The 18,376-nt window shown below is 42.9% G+C and overlaps 1 protein-coding gene, 1 long non-coding RNA gene and 1 pseudogene across 8 annotated transcripts in view; 1 reads left to right on the top strand and 2 right to left on the bottom strand.

Moving 5' to 3' along the window:
• The window catches only part of LOC128576441 (uncharacterized), a 98,219-nt gene extending 84,837 nt beyond the window's left edge, over positions 1-13,382 (top strand). The window contains exon 4 of the long non-coding RNA XR_008377370.1: positions 12,375-13,382. This is a non-coding gene — a long non-coding RNA (uncharacterized LOC128576441). The remainder of the gene's footprint in view (positions 1-12,374) is intronic.
• ADRA1A (adrenoceptor alpha 1A) overlaps positions 1-18,376 on the bottom strand; it is a 96,184-nt gene that overhangs the window by 48,008 nt on the left and 29,800 nt on the right. The window lies entirely within an intron of this gene.
• On the bottom strand, positions 15,416-17,111 carry LOC128576437 (heterogeneous nuclear ribonucleoprotein A3-like; annotated as a pseudogene).

Consider the following 18,376-nt stretch of genomic DNA (forward strand, 5'->3'; position numbering starts at 1 on the left):
GTGTGCACCGTGTGTAGATAGGTGTGCACACGCCCAGCACACTTCAGCTTCACACAGGGCAGCCTGCCTGGCACCCAGACAGAGCAAGGTGTCAAGTCATGTGAACACTTGAGTGGATATCGGCCCACCCCAGCTCCCTCATGCAGCCCATCAGCACCCACCCCCTCTCACCTGCTCACCCAGGCACCCTTCTTGTAGCGCAAAGGAAAAACCTAAGGCTGAAGATGGCCCAGACACTGGGCAAGCTCCTGGCACACCAGCCCTCCTCCTACAGGAATCTGAAGCCTACCTCTCACTAGTCACAAACATCTAACACGCATGTATCATGTCCCCAAAGTGAAACTTGAAACTATTATAGAAAGTCTTTGTGATCTGTGGTGAGTCAAAGATTCTGGCGTTAGTTCGAGAATTTTTTTTTTAGATATGACTCCAAAAGCATGACCCATGAAAGAAAAAATAATAAAAATAATAAAAAAATAATAATAAAAAAATAAAAATAATAAAAAAATTGGATTTCATCAAAATTGAAGAACTGCCACTTAAAGTCTCTGCTAAGAGAATGAAAGGCAAGCCGCATAGTGCAAGAAAAATATTTGCATAATCGCATAGCTGATAAATGATTTGTTCCAGAATATATAATAGCAACCCTTAAGATTAAATAATAAGAAAACAGCTCGATAAAAAATATGGCAAAGTATTTGAACACACACATCACCAAACAAGATATACAAATGGCAAACAAGTAAATGAAATGATAATATCACCAGTCTATAGGAAATGGTGATCTAAAGCAACCATGAGAAGCCATCATGCATGTTTTAGAATGCCTAAGAACAAAATAAAAGAAAAAAACCCAACTACCTTGATGATTCTGTGTATTAATTGTTCACACGTTGTTTATAAGAACGCTAGAGAATACGGCCTCTGTGGAAGGCAGTTTGGCAGTTTAACTTTCTCAAAAAGTTAAACAGTTCTATGAACCAGAAATTCTCCTGTAGGTGTTTACCCAAATTAAATGACAGTTTCTGTTTGTATGAGAACCTGTATGTGAATGTGTATAGTGGCTTTAGCTGTAAGAGGCAAAAACGGGGAAGAACATAAACGTCCCCTCAGCTGGGGAATGATAGACAGACTGGGGCATATCCACACGTGATGGAATGTTGCTCAGCAAGAAGAAGGAACTTTCACCCAACACAGATGAATCGCCCGTGTGCTATGCCAGCGTTTCCCACCCATTTTGGCACCAGGGGCCGGTTTCACGAAAGACAATTTTTCCGTGGACAAAGGGTGGCGGTGGGGGGAGATGAATTCAGGATGATTCAAGTGCATTATGTCTCCGCCCCAGATCATCAGGCATTAGATTCTCACAAGGAGCAGGCTACCTGGATCCCTCACCCTCACCCTCACACTTCACAGTAGGGTTTGTGGTTCTGTGAGAATCTAATGTCGCTCCTGATCTGACGGGTGGTGGAGCTCAGGGGGTGACGGGAGCAATGGGGAACGGCTGTAAATACAGACGAAGCTTTACTCACTGGCCATTCACCTCCAGCTATGTGACCTAGTTTCTTCCTTCCTTCCTTCTTTCTTTTTTTTTTTTTTAAAGTAAATTTATTTCAGGTTAATGTGAGGCTACAAACAACCAGGTCAAAATGTTTGATTTTATTAGGTTGAGTCCCTCTTGGGGTTATGTCCCACACACAAAAGGCGTGCCAAACACCGCTACCCCATGCCCATTCAGTGAGAGCATCCCAACCCCTTCCTCCTCCTTCCTCACCCCTTCCCCCAACTTGAATCAAAACTGAGTTTTTCTCCTATGTGGGCAGGCATCAGATCACCTACTATGTGGCCCAGTTTCAAATGGGTCTGGTACTGCTCTGCAGTCCGGGGTTGAGGACTGCAGCGTTACACTAAGTAAAATAAGTGAGACTCGAAAGGCTGCAAACTGTATGATTCAATTAATATGACCTTCTTACAAAGACAATACTATAGAAACAGAAAAATCCATGGTTGCCAGAGGTGGGAGGTGGAGAGAGAGTTTGACTATAGAGAGAGGGGAAAGTTTCTGTAGGGATGGAACTTGTTCTTACCTTGTTTATGGTCATAGCATGCGACTGTACATGTGTTCGTTGTAATTCACAAAATTGTATGCAGCAAAGGTAAGTTTTATTTATGCAAATTAAATCTGAATTAAAAATTAAAATAATATTCATTCAAAAACACTTCCCTTGTATCTCATGATCCAAAGACAACCTTATTATCATTTTTGTTTTTACTTTAAAATTTCCTGGAAATATGTCACACTTTATGGGGGCAAGACATGATTGCAAGAGGGACTTTACCTAACAATTGCAATCGGTGTAACTGGCTTATTGTACCCTCAATGAATCCCCAACAATAAAAAAAAAAAAGAAAAAAAAAAATTTCCTGGAAATATTTCTAAAAAAATCTATGCTGCTACTTCCCTCATGTGAACAATAGGCTCAGAAAACTTTACAAATGAGTTTCACCAGCTAGAGAATTGATGCTTTCCATGCCTTAGCAGAGGTCCTCAAACTTTTTAAACAGGGGGCCAGTTCACTGTCCCTCAGACTGTTGGAGGGCCGGACTATAGTTTAAAAAAAAACAAACTATGAACAAATTCCTATGAACACTGCACATATCTTATTTTGAAGTAAAAAAACAAAACGGGAACAAATACAATCACACCGCCTCATGTGGCCCGCAGGCCGTAGTTTGAGGACCCCTGCCTTACAGCATAACAGACAGCAAAAGGATCAAAATCTCCCCCGCTCATTTTATATGACAATACATCTTTGATACAAAACCAGATTTTTTCCCAATGGTAACATCTTGCAAAACTATAGTACAGTATCACAACCAGGACATTAACATTGATATAGCCGAGATACAAAACATCCCCATCCCTACAAGGAGCTCTCCCGTAGCACTTTAATGGACACACACACTTCCCTCTTTCCCCACTCTTTCCTTCACCCCTGGTAACCACTAATCTGGTCCTATAATTTTGTCTTTTCAAGAATGTTACGTACAAAGGGTCGTACCATATATAATCATTTGGGGATTGCTTTTTTCGCTTAGCATAATTCTCTGGAGCTTCACCAAGAGTATTCCTTTGTATGGCTGAGTAGGAAAAGACCACAGTTTGCTTAACCATTTTCACACTGAAGAATATCTGGATTGTTTTCAGTTTGGGGCTATGACAAATGAAGCCTCTATAAATATCCCAGTACAGGGTTTTATATGAGCATCAATTTTCATTTCTCTGGCATACATGCCCAGGAGCATAATTACTGGGTTGGTTGTGTGATAGTTGCATGTTTAGATTTTTAAGACATTGACCCAGTTTTCCAAAAGTATGGTAGGATGATTTACAGAGGAGATTTTGGGGCCAATACTAGAATCTTTAGCTGTTTGTGATCTTGGCAAAGAGCAAATTTGCCAAAGGCAGTTTCTTCGTTTGTAAAGCCACACTTGCTTTATATACTGGTTTGCTAAATCATTTAGAGGCTAAAAGAGATTATATATACAAGTGCTTCGCATGCGGCTATGGAGAACTTGAAATATGGCCAGTATGACTAGGGGAGTGAAGCTTTTCATTTACTCAATTTAAAATCACTTAAATTTAAATAGCCACATGTGGCTATTACATTGGACTGCACAGATTTATGTTGTTATAAAACAAAAATTACAATAATCCTCAAAGGGTTGATGCAGAGGGAAAAACAAATACGCAACGTTGCTTTAAAGACATTGCAGCACACAACCCCAGGTGAGATTTGTAGTCAAGGATGTTTTTTGGCAAGAAAGTTTTTCTCTCACTTCCAACAGTGAATGGCAATTGTTCTTGTTGTTATAGGCATGAGTGGAAAAACAAACACCAACAGGAAATGAACAAAGTGAGGGAGGGTGGCGTCTGGAGCAAAAACTGCTGCTAGCCTTTCTCCAAAGTGTGAGGTGGGCTCACACACCACACAGCCCAGCATCTGCCTCACACACTCTGTCACCGGCTGAGCTCTGCCTTACAGGGTGGGTTGGTGCTCGGGGCCATTCCCTGGGTGGTGGTTTCCATCTGCTTGTTTTGGAGCACAGACTCACAAAGCTCATTATTGAGACAGGCCACCAAGGGGAATGTGTGCTAGCATAAACAATTCTCTGCTGATGGACCCTATCACTGGTACCCTTCAAAAAATTAGTCTGGAAAGTGGAGGAGGTTCATTTTTCCCCCAGGAAAGCTGTGAATTCCAGCAAGAATTACCTGCCTTCCATCTTGGAAACAGGGACAAATGGACTGGCTCTAGGGGTCCTGGGCCAGGTGTCCAGCTGCCTGGGTTTTTGACCTATTTGTGTCACCAGCTATCAACATGGCCCCAGGAAATTCACCTCCCTTCTTCCTATAACACAAAAGATCAGGACTAGATGGCCTAAGACCCCTACCAGGACCATAATTCCATTATTAATCCCTGACATTTGGTTGTTTGGGATTTCTGGGGAACAACCACCCCCTGCATGTGTTACAAGTACAGTCATAGAGATGGGGACCCAGAGGTGCGAGATGAGTATGGCTTGGTCATATACAATAAGATGGTGGCAGAAATGGAAATGAAATATTTAATCTCCAAGCTCTTGGGTCTCTCTGTCCCATATTCTCTTACTCTGAGCTTATTTAGAAGAAACTATTATCCAAGGATGGAACGTGACATTACCTTGTCACAAAACCAATTCCCTCTCCTGCTCCTGCCCTTCCCTGCTCATTCCCTGCCCTTGTTGCACCAGCCTTGGCTTGGACAGAGTAGGAGAGAGAAGGAAGGCCGAAGAAGAGGTGGGATGCTTAAAAGTTGCCATCTGTTCAGAAAAAAGGACCCTTAGCATTTCAGAAGAGCCAGCATCTTTACAGAATCACTAGCAGCTAAGGAAGGCAAGAACAGAGAGATGAAGTGACTCATCCCAGGTTACAGGGGTCTAAGTGGTAAGTGAAAAGGAACACTGGGCAGCAGAGCCTCAGAGTCAAGGCCAACTAGAGTTTTAATCTCAGCTCTGCTGCTTGCTAGCTGGGAAACCATGGGCAAGGCAGCCTCTCTGAACTTTATTTTTCTCGTATCTAGAAAGAAGGTCATGATATCAACATTGTAGAGTTATTGCAAGGATTAAATGAGATGACGTGTGTGACATGGCCATCCAAAATAAGAGCTTACAAGAAGAGAAAATGTATGAGCCCAGATAGTCCATTTCAATCCAGGGCTCTTCCCGGCACAATGTGCTGACTCTCCCTCCCATGCCAATGCCAGTCCACTCCCTTAAGCCCTCTAATTAGCTAAATAAAGAGTGCAGACAGGGCCTATTTAAAAAAATGCTTTCTGAGCCAAGCGAGATCCCCAGGGAAGTGAAGCAAACCACATGGCCAATTACCATAGCATCATTTCATTTCCTCACAGTGACTAATACTCAGAGACAGTCACTTAAACACTAATTGCAAGAGAACAGGTAGAAATCGTGTTAAATGAGCCCATCTTTATTCCTGGAAGAAAAGACAGCTCAGGCTCTCTGATCCATGAGTATGTGTGTCTCTTAATCACCTGCAGAAAGAGAGGGTGGTTTCCATTTCCTGTGGAACATTGGATTTTGATGGCACTGAGAGTTGTTCCCCAACTCGCCAGCAGATCTGATGCCTGGGACTGAATCACCAGCATGACAATGTGCCCACTCCTTGCGACAGCATTTGATTTTTCTGAATTCGAGCATCGCATAGAACACCACCACCAGCACACTGCAGAGAGACCACTGGTCCCCACATGCCCCTCTTTAGAAGGGTTTCTGGGGCTTTCTGCCCTGGCTGAGGGTTGCCTTGACCCATCATAGCTCATCCCTAGCTTGCTTTCTTCTTTTCTGATGTACCTTATTTTCCTTTCTTTTCTCTTCTGCTTCCCAGCTCAACCATTCTTCCATCACAAACCAAAGTGGGAAAGGTTGGTTGTTTTACAAAAGATAGGGAAGACAGATAGAGAGGAAGATGGGTTTTTTTCATTTTCTAATTCTTCTCTCCTTCATTTCCTATGTAGTGACCACGAACATTTTTCACTGGTCACCCTAGGGCAGTGGTTCTCAACCTTCCTAATGCCGCGGCCCTTTAATACAGTTGAGAACCGCGGTCCTAGGGTCTCTTATCCCTTGCAAAGCCACGTCCACCCCTCTGCAAGCTGTTGGCTCTTCTTATCAACATTTCCCAAACCTGCATCCTGCTTGTTCCTTAAGTCCCAGGTCAACTGACAGCAAAAGTCTTCCTTAGTTTTCTCAGCCCTCACAGAGCCAAAAGTCGCTTCTTCAAGAAAAATCAAAGTTTAGCTCATAACCACACACAAATTGCGTTATGCATCTTAGTTTAGACTCCTCTTCCTGATTTAACAATCCTGAAGTGGCTAGACTCGAACTTCTACCTCTCTTATGTCCTGCATGGCTGTTCTGGGATGGTGCGCCCCACAGAACTGTTCCCTATTCCATACCTACTTAAAACAGGAAATCCGCTCCTGAGTTCTACATGTGGGTGTTTGCCTGAGGGCCTGAGCCTCGGGCCTTGAATTCCTCCAATGTCCCAGGGCTGAACTGGGCACTGGCCGTGCAAGAAATTCTCTTTTGTCATCCAGAGTGCTGACCTCTTCTTCTTGAGGAAGTGGCTGGTGCACCTACAAGCTGACCTTACTCTCAAGGTGGAGAGAATGAAAATAGGGTGTGTCCCAGCCAAGCAAGGCTCAGCTCCAGCTGAGTTTATTTCTGTGGCCTTCCTCAAGCTGTGTGACTCTAAAAATATGGAAGGAAGAACTGTACAGTAGCTGACTAAGGTCTCACGGGATGGTCTCTTGAATTTATTTCCCGTTGGTAGCTGGGCTTTTCTGGTTGGTGGCAGCTCTCCCACAGCCCTGTTCAGGGACCAGGCTCCCTCCACTTGTGGCTCTGCTACCCCAAAAGGTCTTGGAGTGACCTGCATTCAAGAGGCAGTGGCAGGTCACATGGTGACCTTCATGGCTGGGATGACTTTTGCCTTCCTGGGCCCTTCGTCCATGCAAAATATTAAAAATTGTATTTTATGAGTCTGTTGGTATAAAGATGACTATCTTGTGTAGGAATATATTTCCTTGGACCTAAAAGGTTGTTTTGATTTTATAGAAAGAAAACATTTCTGTGAGGCCTTAAAAGTATTGTGGTCATCTCGTCGCCCCCTTGGTCTGACCCTGGGTCCAGCTCATGCTGCCTTGCTCTGCCAATTGGCCATGTCTGAACAGACTACAAGGTCTTGGGTCTTTTGCCAGCTCTCTAGCACATGGCACTGTGCCTTGCCCAGAGCTAGGGCTCTAGACATACAAATGACACAGCTGTGCGTGATGGGCGAGGTCTGTAACTCACTAAACCTCAGTTTGTGAGGACAACTGTAAAATGGGGTACGAGAACTAAATCCCCCCCACAGTACTACATGGAAGATGAAATTAGATGATTTGTAAAACATGATTAAAACAGCATCTGGCACGCGGTAAATACTCAGTAAAGCTTAACTTTTTTTATCATTATGTTTGAGACAACAATGACTCATATTCATGGAATACTTGGGTTTCTCTAAAAATGGCCACGGGATGATACCGTGGTTATAATTTCAATGCCTCACTGCAGCCAAAACTTGTTTATGGGAAATGTTGAGGTTTAATGGAAATGTTTTAGAATAAGACAGATGCAGATTTAAATCCCAGCTCTGCTACTCACCAGCTGGATGGTGTGTGACTTAATCTCTCGTGTCATAATCGATGTGGGCTGTTACAACACAATACTGTAAAGTAGAAAGCAAGTAAACACCAGAAATTTATTCCTTATGTTTCTGGAGGCTGGGGAGTCCAAGAACGAGGTGTGGACAGATTTGGTTGTCCGGTGAGGGTTACTTTCTGGTTGAGAGGTGGCTCTTTCTGTATCCTCACAAGGTGGAAGGGGAAGGCAGTCCCCTGGGGCTTTTTTCTTAAATTTTATGTATTTTTTATTTTATTGTGTCAACTCTCACTTTTTTTTATTAATTCATATACACATAGATCATGAATATATTTATGCCTTTGTGGGATTCAATGTGTTGATTATTTGTACAAATTGGAGTGCTTACATCCTGCTAATTAACTAGCTTTCACCTCATTTACTTAATCACAGTATTAAGACATTTGTGTTCAATACTTGATAGATTTGACTTGTACCCTTGCAATATGCTCCATAGGTGTGGTCCCACCATTAACCCTCCCTTTTATCGAACCACCCCCCTCCCTTCCCATTCTCCTCCCCTTCCCTCCTTCATCCTGGGCTATAGTTGTGATTCATCTCTCATATGAGTGATTGTAAATTGGTTTTATAGTAGTACTGAGTACATTGGATTATTTTTTTCCCCATTCCTGAGATACTTTACTAAGAAGAATATTTTCCAGTTCCATCCATGTGAACACAAAAGAGGTAAAGTCTCCATCTTTTTTTAAATGCTGCATAGTATTCCATAGTATACATATACCACAATTTATTGATCCATTCATGGGTCAGTGGCATTTGGGCTTCTTCCAAGACTTGGCGATTATGAATTGAGCTGCAGTGAACAATCTGGTGCATATATATTTGTCGCCAAATGATTTTTGGTCTTTTGGATATATACCTAGTAAAGGAATTGCAAGATCAAACGGCAGGTCTACATTTAGATCCCTGAGTGTTCTCCAAACTTCTTTCCAAAAGGAACATACTAGCTTGCATTCCCACCATCAGTGCAGAAGTGTTCCCTTTCTCCACATCCACGCCAACATCTGTAGTTTTGGAATTTTGTGATGTGGGCTACTCTTACTGGAGTTAGATGGTATCTCAGAGTAGTTTTGGTCTGCATTTTTCTGATGATTAAAGATGATGAGCATTTTTTCATGTGTCTGTAGACCACGCACCTGTCTTCTTCAGAGAAGCTTCTGTTCATGTCTTGCCCACAATGGGGCTTTTTGTATAAGGAGACTCTCTGCCCTTATGACCTAATCACCTTCCAAAGGTCCTACCTCTTAACACTATGACAGTGGTGATTAGATTTCAACATATGAGGTTTGGGAGGACACAAACATTCAGACCGTAGCACTGAGACTCTGTCTTCTCATTTGTAAAATCAAATAATAATAGCACTTATTTCACAAGTACTAAAAACATTATCCTAGCATCCCTGTCATCAGGCTGCTTTTCTTGTTGTTATTGACGGAGAAGATTAATGTCTAAACAAATATCTCCTACTCCCCTGGGGTTACTGAAGCCTTAAGTCCTCCTTAAGAGACTGGCCTTGGTGCTCACTTCCTTCCTTTGTCCTATTAAAATAAAACACTATTTGCCTAGAAAGGATAAGACAGAAATCCTTCCCCTAGAATGTGTTTCTTGCCTCCAGAGAGCAGGCTCTATCCACTGGGGGAAAGAAGAGAAGATTTAAGAATGCAGGGCTAGGGGCAAAGAACTGGGGTGCTGAGGACTGCCTTTTTGTTTCTGGTATTTATTTTTCTGTGATATTGGCATTGCCCTACTATGACAAAATTTTCTTGGTTTTGGAGGACCACACTCCCTGGGGAACTCCTCCCTATTAAATGAAGACACTGAATGTGAACTTCAGTTTTTCCAATTCTCTGTGGTCAATGGTCTAATATTCATTGGCCCTGAACATTGAAAACAATGCTTGTGCCCATTGCCTTTTGTTGGGGACATGTGATAACCACATACAGGACGTCCAGGGGTGTATGCCTGAGGCGGTGTGTGTGAAGTGTACCGTGTCAGGCAGGTCATAATTTTGTACAGGTATCACATCTCAGTACAGCTAAGCCATGCAAGGTACATAATCACTGGAAGCTGGAAACCCACTAGGAACGGTGTCGCCTTCCAGCTGTCACCTGAGCAGGGACTGAACCATCAGCCACAAAGACCAGCACAGCCATGGGAAGCTTGTCTGCCTCCCCTGCCAGCAAGGCTGGAGCCTAGATAAATCCTGCTCAATGCAAGATCAAATGAACAGAACGAGAAATGCAGCGATGACTAAAAAATAGCCACAAAACAAGGCAAAGGCAAGTGCCTACTAGGAGTCTCGGTAAAACATAAGGACCCCAGGAAAGAAGCAACCAAAAAAACAAGACAGTTCCCGTGGAACTTTCTAGAAAGTGAAAAAAAAAAGAAGAGATACGTGTGTTCCTTAAAGCATATGGGGAAGATTCCAGGTCATCTCATACGTTTAATAAATACCACATTCTAATGGAATTTACTTTGGGACTTAAAATTATAAATTTCACCTACAAGAAAAAAGTAGTCTGGAAAAAGATGGATGACGGAATAAAAGGAAAATAACAACAAATAAACAATCTAGGAAAGAAATACAGTTTAACTATAGATGAAAGAAATATACTCAGAAGTCACATCATTCTTGATTCCACATCTAAAAATATGGAGCACTCCCTATATTTGGAGTTTATTATAAAGATGAGTAAAGAGACAGTGATGGGACTTGAAATAGCCTAGCAGAAAATTAAAACCCAGGGCGGCACTGTGGTTCAGTGAGTAGGGCACTGGCCCCATATACCGAGGGTGGCAGGTTCGAAACCGGCCCCGGCCAAATTGCAACAACATCAAAAAAATAGCTGGGCACTGTGGTGGGCGTCTATAGTTCCAGCTACTCGGGAGGGGAGGCAAGAGAATTGCCTATGCCCAAGAGCTGGAGGTTGCTGTGAGCTGTGACGCTACAGCACCCTACAGAGGGCGACAAAGTGAGACTGTCTCTAAAAAAAAAAAAAAACAGAAAGAAAAGAAAGAAAATTAAAACCCAGACAAAGATCAGAAATTTCCTAATGCACCGACTATAGACAGCCCCCACACACTCGAGTAAGTTTCTGCAGAGGTAACAGCTAAGATCCTGAGCTCGGCAGCACCTGCCTTTGACTCTTGAAGGCCGCTCTAGATTTACTCATTTCAAAGAAAGAGGAGGAACAGGGCTGGAATACTATGATGTTCACGATTTTGCTGTCTAAACACACAAATCTGGACTGAAGAGAAGTGACAATGAAAAGACAGCATCCTGGAATCAGACAATAACATTATTATTATTTATACTTTCGGCTTCCTCAGAGGCTCCGTACGGTTAGGTTACTAAATTGCTTTCATAAGGTTGGAGTCTGCATCGTAGCTGTGTCTTTTGCCCAGGAGGCAGGCTATATATCTGGGCAATGTATTTTTTTAAGATAGAAAGGGGAAGAGTTAGCAGAAGGCAAACCAAAGATGGTTTGGCTGAAGAGACAGCACAGTTGAACCTTCTCATCAATTGTGGCTACAAGAAGTGTTTGCTGTGATGATGGTTTACTTAAGGAATTAAATAAGAAATAAGCTGTTCTGCCTACAGTCCTCTCAGCTGCCAAAACCCAATTATTTTTTTACCCTGAGATGATCCTAGGAAAAGAATGATCCAACTTCTACCCCAGTGTCAACTACCCCCTCTGGGCGTTGGGTTAACTCCTTCAGAATATGAAAATTGTTTCTGTAGCCTTTTCAGCCAGATCTGAGGGGTGACATTGGCCTCCAAAACGAGGTTAGCATTAGTTGGGGCAGGAGGGTGGTGGAATCTGTCTCTCACTATTTTCTCTTTATTTATTAATTTACACAGGTGGGAAGATTTGATGAACGCCAGATTGGTCTGCATAGCTTGTATACATGCTTTGCTTTTCACTATTTCCCAGATTTCAGGAGACCGAGGTCTTTCATAATTAAATATGCTCTGGAGATGAGTCTGCTGGGAGCTCTGCAGCCTGAGTCTGGGGAGCTGTAACTGCATCAAGTAGCTTTGGCAGCCAAGGCAAGATCCCCGGCTGACTTGTCAAACTCTCACATGGACGTTAAGAAGATTAAGATAATAGCATGCCTAACACAGCTAATGAGAAAGATTTAAAACAATTGGCAGAAATAGATTGAGTTAAGAGATGCTTATTATGGGTAATGATTCTGTGTCATGGAAGCAGCCTATGGGCTGATTTCACACAGCTACAAAGGAAGAGAAGCTTCCAATATGGCAGAGAAGGGGATGGAGCTGGCAACACTGTGCCCCAGTGCTCAGGCAGGCAGGTGCCAGCTCCCTGAATACACCCCTCTACTGATGATGACCAGTTTGCAAAGAGATATACAGGTCACAGGAACCCCAGGTCACACCCTATGTATTGGATGTTGGAGGGGCTGCACCTGTGTCCAAATACCCTTAGTGAATTTTTCTACATCTAAGAATAGTCACCCCAATCTTCCTTCTTTCCAGCTCAGGGAGATCAGCAACATGACAGTTGTCTTTCTGTTTATATTTCCAGGACAAGAAGATCACAGTTCCGCTCAGAGGGAATCAAGGACCTTTTGGGGCCTAGGGCTGGGATAGCATGCTGCCTGTAGCTCTGTCCCATCCTGCTCCCTTTCCCATCTAGTGCTTCTCTTGTGGCCGTCTGGGGTTGTCAGCACAGCAGCTGCCCCTGCACAGTGAGCCCCTTGCCCCGCGTGGCCCTGTGCTCCAGGCTGGCTCCTGCCCCTCCCTGCGAGATGCCTGGACCTGGGGCTGTGGTTTATAGGCTGGAGCATGAGAAAAGCTCGGCTGGTCTCCACCCCATATTTGTCATCCATGTAGAGGAAGGAACCACCTGAGAGCCCAGGGACTTTCCTCAAGACCTTCAGCCTTTTCTTCTGCCAACTAAACTCCCTTTCTCTTCAAGAGGGAAGGGGCAAGATTGGGTTTGCAGTGAGAATGATGAAGTTGTGAACAAAGTCTTTAGCGCAGATGGGCCCCTTGATCTTCAGGTGGGATGCTCAGGTGAGATGCACAAGGTGAGCAAAGGTTGTTCTGTATTTTGCTGGTGAAACGGCATAACAGACCCCTGAGAAAGTTATGGGGCAACATCTTTAAAATTGAAAGCATACATGCTCTTCGAACCAGGAATCCTCCTTCTAGGAATCTACCTTTTACTAAGATGAGTAAAAGCATCGATGTTCGTTCAGACCTCCGTCAAGGACACGTGCTGTGCGTGCAGGCAGAAGCCTTGGAACAGTTAAGCCCCATGGGCAGAGGAAGTCTGAGTATAGTGAACTGCAGATGGCTACCAGGAAAACCAACATGAGAATGGAGACGAACACAAATCAGGTCGCGAGCTTGTGTTTTCTTGGGAGAAACTGGCGAGGCTGAAGTTGATGTGTGAGACAAGCAATGAGGAGGAGTTGGCCAAGAAACAAAATAAAAATAAATGACGACACTTAAAAAATTCAAGCAGATTGGGTTCAAACCCAGCCCCGTCCAAAACCCCCACAAATAAATGAATAAATAAATAAAAATAATAAAAAGCAATAAATAAATAAATAAATAAATAAATAAGAATGGCTATGTTCAAAAAAAAAAAAAAAAATTCGAGCAGATTGCAGAGGCCACGGAAGTAGAATGAGACAGAGGCTCCGGGAAGCAGACTCTGAGATGGAGGTTTGCCTGAAGGAGGTTTATGGCACCTGCACTCAGGTAGGGGAGGGATGAAAGTTGGATGGGGCAGGAGGAGGAGCTGGGCTGCACTGCCATCAGGACAACAGCCTCAGCCCATCCCCAGGGAGCTGGGGTTGCTCTGAGCTGGGCTGAATGAGGTTGTTGGCCAGTCACTGGACGTGGGCTGCCCCCCAGCTCCTGTGTGCAGAGGGCAGCCACCAGGAGTGGGACTCGGCTGTGAGCTGCCAGCCATCAGCTCTCCCAGCCCCTGGCAAGTGACTGGCATAGCACCCTCTGCTTGAGTGATTCCTTGTAGGCAAATCAATGCAGTTATAAATAGATGTGAGTGTGTAAATACACACAAGAAAAGAGTAAGCAGAAGAAAAGTAGGATGTCTTTGATTCTTGGGGCATCCAATTTATTTTGAACACTGGCCGTTCTGAAGCCAAAGGGACCTTGTTGCTATAGGAACCCCCAGCCTGGGCGGTGCTGATGGTGATACCAGCCCGATGGTGTCCCCTGACCCCATCACAATGGAAATGGAAACCAGACCCTGCCCCGCCCCCCCCATCACCTTGGCTCCTGAGAACACTGACTGCCTTCTATTTTTGAATGGGTTGGAAATAGAACCAAGGGATAAATTTTGTTTCACTTTGGTTTGTCAGAGGTTGGTGCCCTGAATATGGGTTCAAATTAGAACCAAGAGTAAAATACCAAGCAAAGATCTCAGGAGGAGGCCTGGCTGTCTGCACAAGAAGCAGAGCCGTACACAGAGGGCTGGAAAATTAAGGCCATTGCCCTGATCCAGCCCTAACCAAGAAGCCTGGCGATGACTCAGTCAGGCATCCCTCTCGAGACCAATTAAGACACTGTAAAAAAAGCAGGAACCTCATAAGTAGATATATAATCAGTCCCTAAATCCCACTTTCTCCCTGGACTGTGGTGTTACAGCCAAGCAGAGATAATTCATTCAACTTGCATATTCCTCCTAAGATTGTCTTTCATAGTCTTCTGAACGAGATTTTATTTCTATCAGCAACTGTTTGAGGAACTGTGGCAAACAAGAGGTAGCTTCAAAGGAAGATGGCTTTGCTGATACGGATTTAATCAGCATTGTTCTAGAAATACGAACTGACCCAGTGAGCCAAGGGAAAGGTCTTATGTTCATTGGGAAGGAGGAGCAGAGTTAGTAAATGTTGATTATTTCTGTACATCTGCATCACCCAAAAGTACTACCTAGAAAAAAGTCATTGTCGTATAATAATAAGAAAGGATGAAGATATGTGGGTACACATTCAATATATTAAAATCTAAAGCTTCCTATATAGCAGCATTCATTGGGATTAAACTGTAATGTAGGACAAGATTCCACTTTGAGTAGATGGAATCAAAATATAAAATACGTAGGGTACATTTAGTGGGAAATGTATACGACACACAATAGAGAAAGCTACAAAAATGAAACGTGAATGAAAAATATCACTCCAACAAAGTGATACCTTCTTGGATGGGAAGTCTTTATATTGTGAAGATGTCAACTTTATCCATCTTCATATATAAATAAATATATATTATTAATATAAATGTAAATGAGATATATAAATAAACATGTGTTTATAAATATATAATATACACCAATATATTATAAATATAAATATATAACAACCAAGAGTTGTTGAATCCCAACCAAGATGGGATTTGAGATGGGATTTGGGGACATTTATGGCAATATGACAGAGGAAATTTATGCCTATTGAGTATAATAAAAAAGAACAGGGGCTTGTTTTTGCTTGACTTTATTATTTTATTTTATTTTGGAAAAGTTAAAAATTCCTTAATTTTTTATTCCTGGTACCACTACCACAATTTACAGGGCAATATACCTGATATAATGGAAAGAAAAAGACAAAGCTACACCAGATAAAAGACCTCAGGAATGTACATCTAATTGACACTACATTGCATTAATCAATAGCTGCACTTTTTGCAAACTGTGGCTATGACAGTCCTGAACAAGAAGGGTTTCCTGTTTAAGCTGCAGTAACTTTTCTGACTATGGATCATCGTTCCTTCTGTGGCAGATTTTGACAGTTCCTCTAATGCATTTGGGACGACTGTCTCAAAGTAACCTGCAGCTTTCCTGACAACTCCTTGCTCTCTCTCCTGCTAAGAACTGTAGCCCTTTTATGTTGTTTTTAGAATCTTCTGCTACCATATCCACCACTTCCACCACCAGATCCATAACCACCACCATATGGACTGCCCGAGCTTCTTCCACCAAAACTGCCCCCTTTCATGGGTCCATAATTTGATTGCTGTTGTCCACCATAATTTCCAAAATCATTATAGTTCCCACTACCACCATAGTTACCTCCAAAATTTCCTCCTTCATTGTAACCATCATATCCTCCTCCACCACCATATCTGCCACCTGATTTCCATATCCTGGTCCACCACCACCATAGCACCCTCTACTACTGTAACCAGGACCACCGCCATAGTTCCCACTGTCACCTCCAAATCCATTGTATCCACCATCACCTCCTCCATAACTACCTCTGCTGCCACCACCTCCACCACCATATCCTCCTCTTCCACCAAAGTTTCCACCACGGCCAAAATTACCTCCACCACCTCCAAAGTTTCCTCCCCGACCCATAAAGTTGCCAGATCCACCTCCACGACCTCTTTGCGATCCAGCAGACTGCATCTCTTGTTTAGAAAGGGTCTTTTTCACTTCACAATTATGCCCATTAATAGTGTGCTATTTCTGAACAACAATTTTATCAACAGTATCATGATCATCAAAAGTTACAAAAGCAAATCCTCTCTTTTTCCACTCTGCCTGTCTTCCATAACTTCTATGGTTTCAATCTTGCCATACTTTTCAAAGTAGTCTCTCAAATTATATTCTTCTGTATCTTCTTTAATACCACCAACAAAAATTTTCTTCACTGTGAGATGGGCCCCAGGCTTTACAGAATCCTCTCTCTAAACAGCTCTCTTTAGTTCCACAACACGCCCATCAACCTTGTGTGGTCGAGCACACATGGCTGCAGCCACCTCTTCCACACAAGAGTAAGTCACAAAACCAAGGCCCCTGGTACGTTTTGTTTGGGGATCTCTCATTACCGCACAATCTGTGAGTGTGCCCCGTTTCTCAAAATGTTCTCTTAAACTATCATCTGTAGTTTCGGAGCTCAGACCACCAATAAACAGTTTTCTCACCTGCTCTGGTTCCTTTGGATCATGGCCGTCCTCCCCCCAGCGGTGGCAGCGACGGCCCCAGTCGGGCTGGGGCAACCGCGCGGCTGTTTTACCTCCATTTTGAGACCGGACTTGCCTCTTCCAACGTGAGTTCAATATCTTGACTTTATTATTTTAAATTTCATCTTTCACAATTTTTTTTTGTACATTTTTTTTTTAAAGTACTGGTACACGACCCAACCAAGAGTTTATTTGAAACTAGACAAAATGATTCTAAGTTTCCTTTAGAGCAGTGATTTTTCACGGTGTGCCGTGAAAAAATGTAAAGACCATTAATTAAATTACATTTCAAAAGAAGTTCAAAGCACAGTAAATACATTCTTTTCTTTTTATAACTCTTTTTTTTTGGTCATCATAATTTAAGCATGACAGGGAAGTTTAACCATAGGTTCAAGTGTGCTGTGAGCTAGAGAAGGTTGGAAAACACGACTCTAGAGGTATAAAGACGGAAGAAAAGCCAAAATAAAATGGGTGGGTGGGTGGTCGCTTTCCTTATTTGATGTTGAAATGTATTTTAAAATTGTATTTTAAAAATTAATTTATAAATACTGATACCAAAATACAGATCGTGCTTTCTGCCGATCAGTTAGCAATTTGTGATGTTTCCAGACACGAAAATCAGCCTTCTCTCTTTCCCCAGTTGACCATGGATGCTCATGACTATCCTTTGGGCCTGAGGAGTGCAGCCATTTCTGCCCAATTCCCACCAGCCCAGAAGAGCCATCAACCCCCATGATCCTAGGGCACCATCTTATGAAAACCAATGTAGCCCCACACTTTGCACCTATGTCCAATACTGAGTGAATCTCCCAGGTCAGGGCTACAACCCACACCCTCTGGCTGGGCTGAGAGGGCACCAAACATCTGGCAGAGAAGTGGCCCATCCAGCTGGAACTCTGGACAGCTTTCCCTTCCTGCAATCCCTTCACTGGGTAGGTAGGAAATGTAGACTCCTATTTTAGCTTTCCATTTGTCCCCTGGGTTTTTTTCTGCCTCACACACCAGAGCTTCTCAAATCCTCTGTACGAAGGGCTGGTGTTTTTCAAATTCGTCATGCACCTGTACTTTAAAAAAAAAAAGAATGTACAAAAAATAAATTATAAAAGATGAAATTTAAAATAATAAAGTCAAGCAAATACAAGCCCCTATTCTTTTTTATTCTACTCAATAGGCATAAATTTACTCTGTCATATTGCCATAAACGTCTCTAAACACTTCCTTTGGTGGCCTGGCACTTCTCAACTGACTGCACCATCATAACCTTCAGCACTGCTGGGCTGGCTACCACGTCAGCTAAGGACTCTTCACGCCTTGTGGTTTATGTGACAAGACAATCTTACATGTATATAACACTTAACTTTTATAGTACTTAAATGATTTATCTCATGTGACTCTCCAACAATACTACTCAGAGGTTAACTGGGGCAGTTTTCTGCAAACACCGTATCTCAGGTGAAAAAGGCGGTTCCTTGTAGAGACATTTAGTGATGTGCCCTAGGTGGTTGGTGACGAAGTTGAAATGCACCCCATAAAGCGTGGATTCATCATCCTGAGTCTTCTCATCCTTTAACAGGGCTATGTACAGGCCAA

Source organism: Nycticebus coucang, chromosome 24 (assembly GCF_027406575.1).
Source record: "Nycticebus coucang isolate mNycCou1 chromosome 24, mNycCou1.pri, whole genome shotgun sequence".
Lineage (NCBI taxonomy): Eukaryota > Metazoa > Chordata > Mammalia > Primates > Lorisidae > Nycticebus > Nycticebus coucang.